The sequence below is a fragment of the Desmodus rotundus genome, chromosome 6, assembly GCF_022682495.2.
Source record: "Desmodus rotundus isolate HL8 chromosome 6, HLdesRot8A.1, whole genome shotgun sequence".
In the NCBI taxonomy this organism is placed as follows: Eukaryota; Metazoa; Chordata; class Mammalia; order Chiroptera; family Phyllostomidae; genus Desmodus; species Desmodus rotundus.
Genome location: NC_071392.1, coordinates 10,053,335 through 10,062,470, shown reverse-complemented (window position 1 = coordinate 10,062,470; position 9,136 = coordinate 10,053,335). Strand labels below are relative to the sequence as shown.

At 51.1% G+C, this 9,136-nt stretch overlaps 1 long non-coding RNA gene across 1 annotated transcript; it reads left to right on the top strand.

The window, feature by feature from the left end:
• Positions 1-234: 234 nt before the first annotated feature.
• On the top strand, positions 235-7,121 carry LOC128781199 (uncharacterized). The gene is made up of 3 exons (XR_008427102.2): positions 235-427; positions 5,223-5,309; positions 6,649-7,121. It is a non-coding gene; the product is annotated as an uncharacterized lncRNA (long non-coding RNA).
• Positions 7,122-9,136: the final 2,015 nt, after the last annotated feature.

The window sequence follows — 9,136 nt, the reverse complement described above, 5'->3', positions numbered from 1 at the left end:
ACTCCTGGAACAGGTGACAAAAAGGGCTAAGTGAGATCATGTTAGTGACTTGGTGTAAAACTTGAGCCATACCAGAAACAAACCAGTGCCCTTCTGTGCTGGGTGGGAGGCATCGCCCATACACGCCCTGCAAGCTTTGGAAAAAGGTCTGCGAGCCAGAAGCAAGCCGAAAGTGTCAGTTCAACTCGGGGCTCGTGACTCATCCAACCCATCCACATACTCTGTCTCCTCAGGACTCTGGCCAGCCGCTCTGCCTAATGCAGGAAAGCATTTCCCTGGGGGGCACTTCAGGCCTCGCTCCGACGCTGCACTCTTCAGCCCTAGAAGCACGCAAGCAAAATTTGCCACGTGCTCTGAAAATTCCATTTGGAAGCCAGTGTTGGTGACTCAGGACTGGACTTGACAAAAGAAAGCAGAGCCGAGTCAGGTGAGCTGCTAGCCCTCCGCCTTCCCGTGCGGATGGAGAGGTTACCGATGTGCTGTGACCTGGGTGTGGGGTTGGGCTGGGAAGTACAGTGACCTTCGTCTGTTAGTCTGTTGTCAAACAATGGCACTTTTGTGATCCTCTGGAAATAGAACTGTCATGTGGCACCGCAGTGTGCTCCACTTTGGAGCAGTGATGGGACAGGGAGGCGGGCATGAGGGGAGACATCCTCTTGGGCAGGGTGACTAATTCCCTTTCCCACCCTCTGAAGAAAGAGTGACTGATGTCATCCGTCTGCCCCAAACCAGCCTGGGGGTGAGAAGAGAAGTAACTACAGACTCAAGGTCACAGTTCTCTGGCTCTGACGCCTGCCTTGGGGATTTCCGCCCTCCTCAGATTCCTCCCAACTGTGCAGGGGTGGTCCCCGGGGTGTCTCCTGTGTGATTCACAAGCTCATTCATCTTCACCTGCTGCCCTCCTTTCTGGCTTCACCCACAGTGTCTGCTGACGCTGCAGAACTCCAGGATGGTAGCTGGTTGTCAGCGCCCAGAATGGGCCCAGTGGTCGTCCACCAAATGTGCCACGTGGCTGCCACCGCCTGCCAGTGTGGGCCCTGAGGCTGCCAGTGGGAGGCCGCAAGGCCCTGAGTGTGCGGTCCAGGGTGCTGTCACCAATGAGGGTGCTGCCCTGGTGACAGCTCTTATTCCAGCCACTGGCCAAAGGGGCAGGAGTCCCCAAAGTTGGCCATGGCTCTGAGTGGGTTTTACCAGGGGATGGGAACAGGAGTGGGTGAACAGCACAGGTCTCTGTGCCCCCTGTGACCCCTGAACGACCTTCCAGCAAGTGTCATCAGTAGATAGGAAAGTGGACACAGCCCTAGCCACATCCAGGTGGGAAGGCAAGAACATGTGTTGCGGCCCCTCGTGCTTTCTGCATGGTTTCCCCTAGGGCCAGAGGCAGGCGCAGACACAAAACACCCAGTTTCTGGCGGCAGGTGCTGCTCTCCGAGGCCACTTGCCGACACACTGTCTCTGGGGAGACTCCCAAATGGCTTCATTCCAGCAGGAGGGCCTGGGAGCAGGAAAATGCCCAGTGTGCCTCCCGGGCAGCGCTGAGAGACCGGGGCGGCGTTGCTTATTCATGTGGCTTCATGAGCCTGGGCTGCTCTGACCACAGACTGGCAGCTTACAAACAACAGGAACTGATCTCTCCCAGGTCTGGAGGTGGAAGTCCAAGACCAAGACAGCAGCAGATTCAGTGTCTGGTGAGGGTCTGCTTCTTGGTTTCTGTGTCTTCACATGGTTGAAGGGGCGAGGGAGTGCTCTGGGGTCTCTTTTAAGTGCGCTCACCCGTCCATGAGGGCTCCAGCCTCATGAGCCAATCACCTTCCAAAGGCTACACCTCCAAATGCCTTCACATTGAGGATCAGGGTTCCACCTGTGGATTTTGGGGGAACACAAACATTCAGTCTATAGTATAAAGGCACCTCAGTTTCCACATCTAGAATTGTATACATCCGGCCCCGTCACCTGTTCTCAAAACCACAGGAACTCTTAAGGCCTCTTTCCTAACACGCTCTGTTTAGAAGAATCATCCATGAATACTCACCAACCCCCATTGGGCCCCACGATTTCATGGTCGCTGAGGGGGTGGGGAGGGTTCCTGAAGGCATCACAGGGCCAGTCCACCCCTGCTGGGTCACCAACTCCCTGGGAGCCATTGGCACAATGGACCTTCAAGATTCATTGTCCTCAGAGTCCCTGTGTGTTTCTCGCTTCCATCTTCCTTTCTATCTCAGTGCCGTAGGTGCTCATTCCCTACTCGTGGGTGCTAATCTCACCTCCCTGCTCACGCTGCCCTGACACCCTTTCCTGTGGCAGACCCGCCTTTCTCCCTCGTGACGATGTGAGCAGGTTTGGCTACCAGGTACAGTCACCCCAACCACAGGCTCCACCCTTCTGTTGCAGACCCCACGGAGGAAGGAGTGGTGGTTCCCTATTTCCAAAGATGGGAATGGGGATTTGGGTTGGAGAGCGGTATTAGAGCTCCGACACTTTCTCAAAGCCGGGCGGGCCACTGGGTGGCAGAACTGGGTTCTGGTGGGGACCCGCTTGCACCTGTAGCACTTCTCCCAGCAGGGTCTGTGTTGAGCTCAGGGAGCCTCAAGTCAGGGTGAGCTGGTCACAAAGACTGGAACCAGGGTGAGTGAGTGTGGGGGAAAAGAACCAGGTTCATTTACATGCCAGTCAAAAAAGAATCCACTTCTGAGCTGCCTGCACTCCCGGTGGAGCGAGCCACGGCCATCTGCAGAAGGGTCTGCACCTGGTGCTGGTGTGTGCTGGTCCCCGGCTCTTGGATTTGAACAGCTGCCCTTCAGCAAATCGGCTTCTCCCCTGAGACTTTCCTGGCCTCTGGGGCCGGCAGCCCATCCCATGCAGAATGTATAACGTGGCGTGGAAGCTGTTGGGCCTGTCAGCCAGTGGGAGCCCTGCAAAGGGCTTCTATTTATAGGGAAGGCTTTCCTTGGCCACTCAGGCGCTCAGGCCTGCTGAGAAGCAGTCCCAACAGACAGTGAAGGGTGGGGCTGCAAACCTCTCCAAAGAAAGGGGTGGTTCTGCCCTACACAAAGGTAGGGTGGCCCTGGCATGATGTGAGGCGAGTGGATGGCAGCTGCCTGTGAGTTCCCTTCATTTACAGCTGGGTTCTGCCAAATTCAGGGAGCAGCCTGGGGTTTGGATTTTGGAGAATGAATTGCTTCAAGAGCCAAGGGCTGTCTAGCTTCATTGGCTTAAGTACAGAAATGGCCATAAGCCAGAGGTGGTTGTTTAGTTCTGGCTGCCTGTCTTTAGGAGCATTTTAATTGTTTGATGCTGTAGAACAAGCAGCCAGGGCCAGCCTAGCGCAATAGTCATGGTGGTTGTGTAGGTGGCCTTATAGCCTTCCCCAGGGACTTCCGCAGGCCCAGCCCTGGAAGGGACGCAGTGTACAGCTGGGCTGCTTCAGGGAAAGGCAGAAAGGGCCACCCCTATGCAGGTGAGCACTGCTAGCTTCCTTCTGCAGCCTTTAGGTTTCTGCATTCATTGTTAACCCTGACCACCCCTGAGAAGGCAGAATAACCGAGCTGGTAGGTGACAGTGTGCATTTTCAAGAGACTTGTGAGACTTCAAGCCAACTAACTTAATCTCTCCAGTCCTCAGATTTCCCATTAGTAATCTGGAATAAATAATCCAATAGGAAAATGAACTGAGGGTAAAGAGAGGCAGTTCACTGGAAAACAACTCCAAATGGCCAATAAATACATAACAATGTGTTCAAGCTCCCTAGTCATAAGGAAACTGCAAATTAAGACAACATCTCATTGTTGCCAAATTTTTAAAAAGTTGATCGTGTGCAGCATCACACACTATAGGTGAGAATATACATTAGTTCAGCCACATGAAAAGATCTTTTGATGTGTAAACACTTTGACTTCACAATCCCACTTGCAGGAACCTATCCCGAAGAAGTATCGGTGCGTACGGATGTGGGCGTTCCCTGTAGGATTGCTCGCGATATTAAAAAATGGCAGGGAAACATCCTAACGGTTGGTCGACAGCAGACAGGTGGTGAGCAGGTCATTGCTGGGAGCGCTCTAGGTTCCGACACAGAAACAGTCCTACGAGGTGTGGTTACTTGAAAAAAGCAAGTCGGGGAACAAGCCATGTAGGGCAATAGCATTTACATCAAAATAATGTAAATAGATTTTCATTTTTGTGAGTAGGTGCATGGCGCAGGTCCAGGAGACTGTAAGTCCAACTGTTCACAGGAGTTACCTCCGGGGAGAGGGGTGAAGACAACAGGAGGGAGGGAGGAGGATGTCAGCTTTTATTCTATACACTTTAATCTGGATTTTTGCATCTTTTACAACCCGTACTGTAAGGTTACTCTTGTCTTCTGTCCTCTCAGTTCCCTGCAGAGCAGTCAGAGCAAGGCTGTGTGTGGAGCGGCGCTTGGAGGAACTGTGAGGACTTCAGAGTGGGATAGGTTGAATTTCAGATGCCCATCCGATATCCGAGTAGAGGTGCCCCGCAGGCAGTGGGAGGGAGGAGTCTGACAGAGGTCTGGGCATCACATGAGAAGAGGAGTCTCCTAGGATCTTGGGGTGGTGTGAAGAGGGGTTGCATTAATAAAATGCAGTGGGGTCTCTGAGCCAGCTGTGGGGAGCATCCAAGCCCTGGGTTCCAGTGCCATTGACATGAATCGATTTCTGTGTATCTAAATCAGTATAGTGCCTTAATCGACTCTTCCCACTCATTGGCTTCTCTGGCGCCTTATCAGAGGCTCCCTGCACATAATCCTGACACTGCTCCCGCTTGTCCTCTGGCTGAACTCTTCTGATGGTCTCTGGGGTCCTCACCTTGCCCTGCCCTTCACATGGCGCCTTTAGCTCCCATTGCGCCCAGCTCCACGGGTCAGGGAGGCCCCTGCCACTCCTGTATAATTCCAGTCGCCACTCTCACCCCCATTCTGCAAACCTCAGCCCAGGCAGAGCCCGGGCTCCTTATTCGCTTGGGAGATTTCAACACTTGCACACTTTTTTGCACAGTTTCTAGTTTAATTCCCAGAGAGCAGGCATACAAGGTGGGCAAACGTAGGTTTATAGTTGGGAGCTCGTGAAACACAGTTTCTTCTTGTGTTATTTTCCACACCAACAACTATACCCCTACTTTTGCCCACCCTGTATTTTTATTATTATCCCTGCCATCTTGACAGATGAGAAAATTGAGGATTTTTAAAAAGATTTTATTTATTTATTAAGCCACACAGGTGGACACAGCTTCCAGTCTGTGTGATGGACCAGCCCCTGATGGACAGACGTCCTTCTGTGACAACAGCTGGGAGAGATGTGAGTGTTGGCCCTCTCTTCCGATGTCCCCTGTACTGCTCCCTGAAAACTGGGGGCAGGGACGGCGCCCAGCAGCACTGGGGCTTCTCGGCAGCCCGATGACAGTGTCAGGTGTCCCTCTGCTCCTGCACCCGTTTCTTGGGCCGCTGCCTCATGGGGCTCCCTCACTTCTGCCCCTGCTCCTCAGAGTGAGCACTTCAGCTTCCACAACCCTCAGTCACCTCACCATCTGAGCCTTCTGGCTTTAGCTTAACCCAGATGGGTGTATTTATTTCATAACTACTTACTAAGAACTTGCCACAGGTCAGATATTCTTCCAGGCACAGTAAAAGGGGTATTTCTTGTATGTGTGTATGATGTACCTAAATACCTAAGACATAGAGGCTCAGAGCGTGGCTCTGAGGTCAGGTAGACCCTGCCACTGAGTGACAGTGAACTCTACTTTAGCAAGTTACTCAAACTCTCTGAGCCTTCGCTTCCTCTCCTGTAATAGGGAGATCATTATTTCCACCCGGAGGGACAGTTGGGAGAATTGATGGGGTAATTTATGTGTAACACTCAGTACCATGTCCAGCCGTGTCCTGTTCACAGCTGCGCCCTCCCCACCTGGCACACCTCCCCACCTCCCCAAGGCCTGGCGCATGGTGAGTGCTCAATAACCGTGTGTGGAATGGGTTAGTGAGTGAATAAAAACACAGCAGTTAATGACAAAGTATTTATCTAATGCAACTTGGCAAGGAGGTCAACGATCTCTCAATATCATCTAACTCAGTTTCAAAGTCCACCTTGGACGATAAGTAACAGGTTTGGCCATTCAGTTAGGTATTGGACCAAGGCCTGGAGGGTTAGTCTTGCCTTGCCTAAGACCGTGCGCTAAAACCGGTGTGGTAGTAAGGTAGAGGTTGAGATTCTCGGAGTCTCAGCTCACTACTACAAATCTGGTATGTTGAGGTCATCTTCCAAGCCTGGCTAATTGGGCAAAAAGGGAATAACCCCACCAAACGGGGACTTTCTAATTCCTTGTGACTGTGACTCATTTTGGAAAAAAAACTAGTTGTCCCAGGCCTTGGTGCTGAGCAAATGGTGGAGCAAAAGCCAGCTGCCTTCCACTTGCGAGGCCAAGAGTTACGATCTGAACGTGCCTGCAGGATCCCTCCAGCACCCCCATGGGCCGTTTTCCCGCACGGGGAGCTCAGCTGCTGAAGTGAGACCAGCAGCCGTTCTTGGGGAATGATAACAAATCTCCATGTCAGCTGATCTGGCTTCTAGTCCCAGCCATGTGACCTTGGACATGTTTTCTTCCCCTCCTTGTGCTTTCATTTTCTTTTCTGGAAAGCAGGGGATGTGACACTTTGCAAGGCTGCAATGGCACGATGTATGACAAAGGTTCCCAGCACAGTTCCAAAGAATGCCTGTGGAGTTTGGCTCTGAAGGCAGAGCCAGCGTTAATCATCCTACGTGGTGACAGCCCCGGGAGAATCTGTCACCCCCATCCCTCCCCCACAGTCTGGCCTAATTCCCATCGACATGAGGGGCGAGGCCGCGATCTTCACGACTTACCTCAGAGCAGAACCTTTTGTGAAGCAAACCTGACGTGGAATGGAACCGAAGTGCACGAAACTAATAAGGGGGGCCCCCCTCACTGGAGCAGAGCTAGATCTTTGTCTCTGATCTGCCCCTCAGCATTTTGCTGTGGTCTCCCATGTATCTCCATAAACCCCAAAGCTTCCCAGAACTTGGTTTGAAAACAGCAGAATGAACAAACAAACAAAATCAACAACAGAACTGAAGTATGCTAATGGTCCCTGTCAAAATAATAATAACACCCATACATTATCATAATCTCAATGCTGCTGTTGTTATTACTGCTGATGTTTACAGCAGTGGTTCTCAAGCTTGGGCTTGTTGCATCAGAGTCACTTAGACATCTCCTTGTTTTAAAGATTTTATTTATTTGCTTTCAGAGGGGGGAAGGGAGGCAGAAAGAGAGGGAGAGAAGCATCGATGTGAGAGAGTCACATCGATTGATTGCCTGTCATACACGCCCCGACCAGGGCAGAACCCGCAACCCAGGCATGTGCCCTGACTGGGAATCAAACCCAGGACCTTTTGCTGTGCAGGATGGCACCCAACCAACTGAGCCACACCGGTCAGGGCTCACCTAGAAATGTTATTAAAACAAAATTTGTTGGGCCCTACACCCAGAGTTTCTGGTTCAGTAGGTTTGGGGCGGGAGCAAGAATTTGCAGGTCTAACGGATTCCCAGTGATGTCCACGCTGGAGTCTGGGGACCACTCTGAGGACTGGAGGGTTAGTCTGTGCTCTCTGTAGACAGGCACTGTGCCAGGCGCTTGACCTGGATGGTTTTCCTGAGTGCTCACAGCTGTGCTTTGAGGTAGGTATTGTAGGATTTACGTGCCTTAGTTACAGAGGAAGAAACCAAGGCTTGGGGAGTTGAGTGACTTGCCCAGGTCTTACAGCTGTTAGTGGCACATTCCAATCCAGGGTCCTCACTCTGAACCATGATGTTAAAATGGAAACGGGGTTACAAGGTCAAACAAAAACGCCTGAGGAAGAGACCGTTGCTTATCACAGTCTGCCCACCCAGGAAGGACCCCCGAGCAGCCAGACAGCTTCTCGGGCACCTTGGAGATACTGACTAAGAGAAGCAGAACTTGGGACAAAGCATAGAAAACTTTATGTGTTTGTTACTTTATTAATTTAGAAAATACTGAATGCCTGCTGGATGCTGGGTGCTGTCTGTTGCTGGAGGTGCAATGGGAAGTAAAAACAGATGTGGTCCACCCTGGCTGACTGGTTCTTTTGGTTGGACAGTGGTTCCACTGGTTGGAGTGTTGTCCTGTGCACCAAAGAGGTTGCGGGTTTGCTCCCCAGTCGGGGCACGTATGGGAGGCAACCAATTGCTATTCATCTTTCACATCCATCCCTCTCTCTCTTCTTCTCTTCTCTCTCTGTAAAATCAATAAACATGTCCTCGGGTGAGGATTAGAAAACAAAAATAGACATGTTCCATGACTCTTGAAGTCTACAGTACACTTAACATTATTAAATCTAGTAACAATTTTGCCAGAATCTTGATACTCAGTTTTGTCCACATGATTCTCTTACGTCCCAGCCCATTGGCTCTCTTTCGCATCTTATCATCTTACATTATTCTGTCTGTCTGTGGACCTAGTGAATTTCCTTCTGACTCCTGCAGCTCAGTCTACTCCTGACGGCATGATCTCGAGCCTGCCTTTTCAGTAGATGCTTTTCATTCCATCGATTTGTTCCACTTATTTATGCACTCATTGGTTGACTCTTGTCTGTGCCCTGACTGGGGGTCGAATCTGCACCCTCGGGACATGTGTAGGGACAATGCTCCAACCAACCGAGCCACCGGGCCAGGGCTTGACAGGTGTTTTTTATTCTTGATCATGGGCAGAATTTGACTGGTATCTTATAACTGCTAACATGGAGATATGACTAGTAGGTAGAGATTTTTTAACTGGTCTGCTCTCGTGTTCCTACTCATGATTGCTAATTACCCGGAGTGTCTGATGTGCCAGATGGATACTTAATGAACGATCTAATGACTGGATCTGAAACACCGTATTCGGAACCTCCCTGGGAGGGAGGTTCATGAAGGTCTCATTCTGCCACCCACTCACCTACCTTTCCATGTAGGTTTGAGGAGGCCCGATCGGACGCTGAAGACCACATGTTTGATTCCAAGGGAATTTCCCCACATCCTGAGTTCAGCATGTTTTCTGTTAAAATTCTTCTGGGGGAAAACTCTGCCCTGCTTGTTCCAGTTTAGATTTACT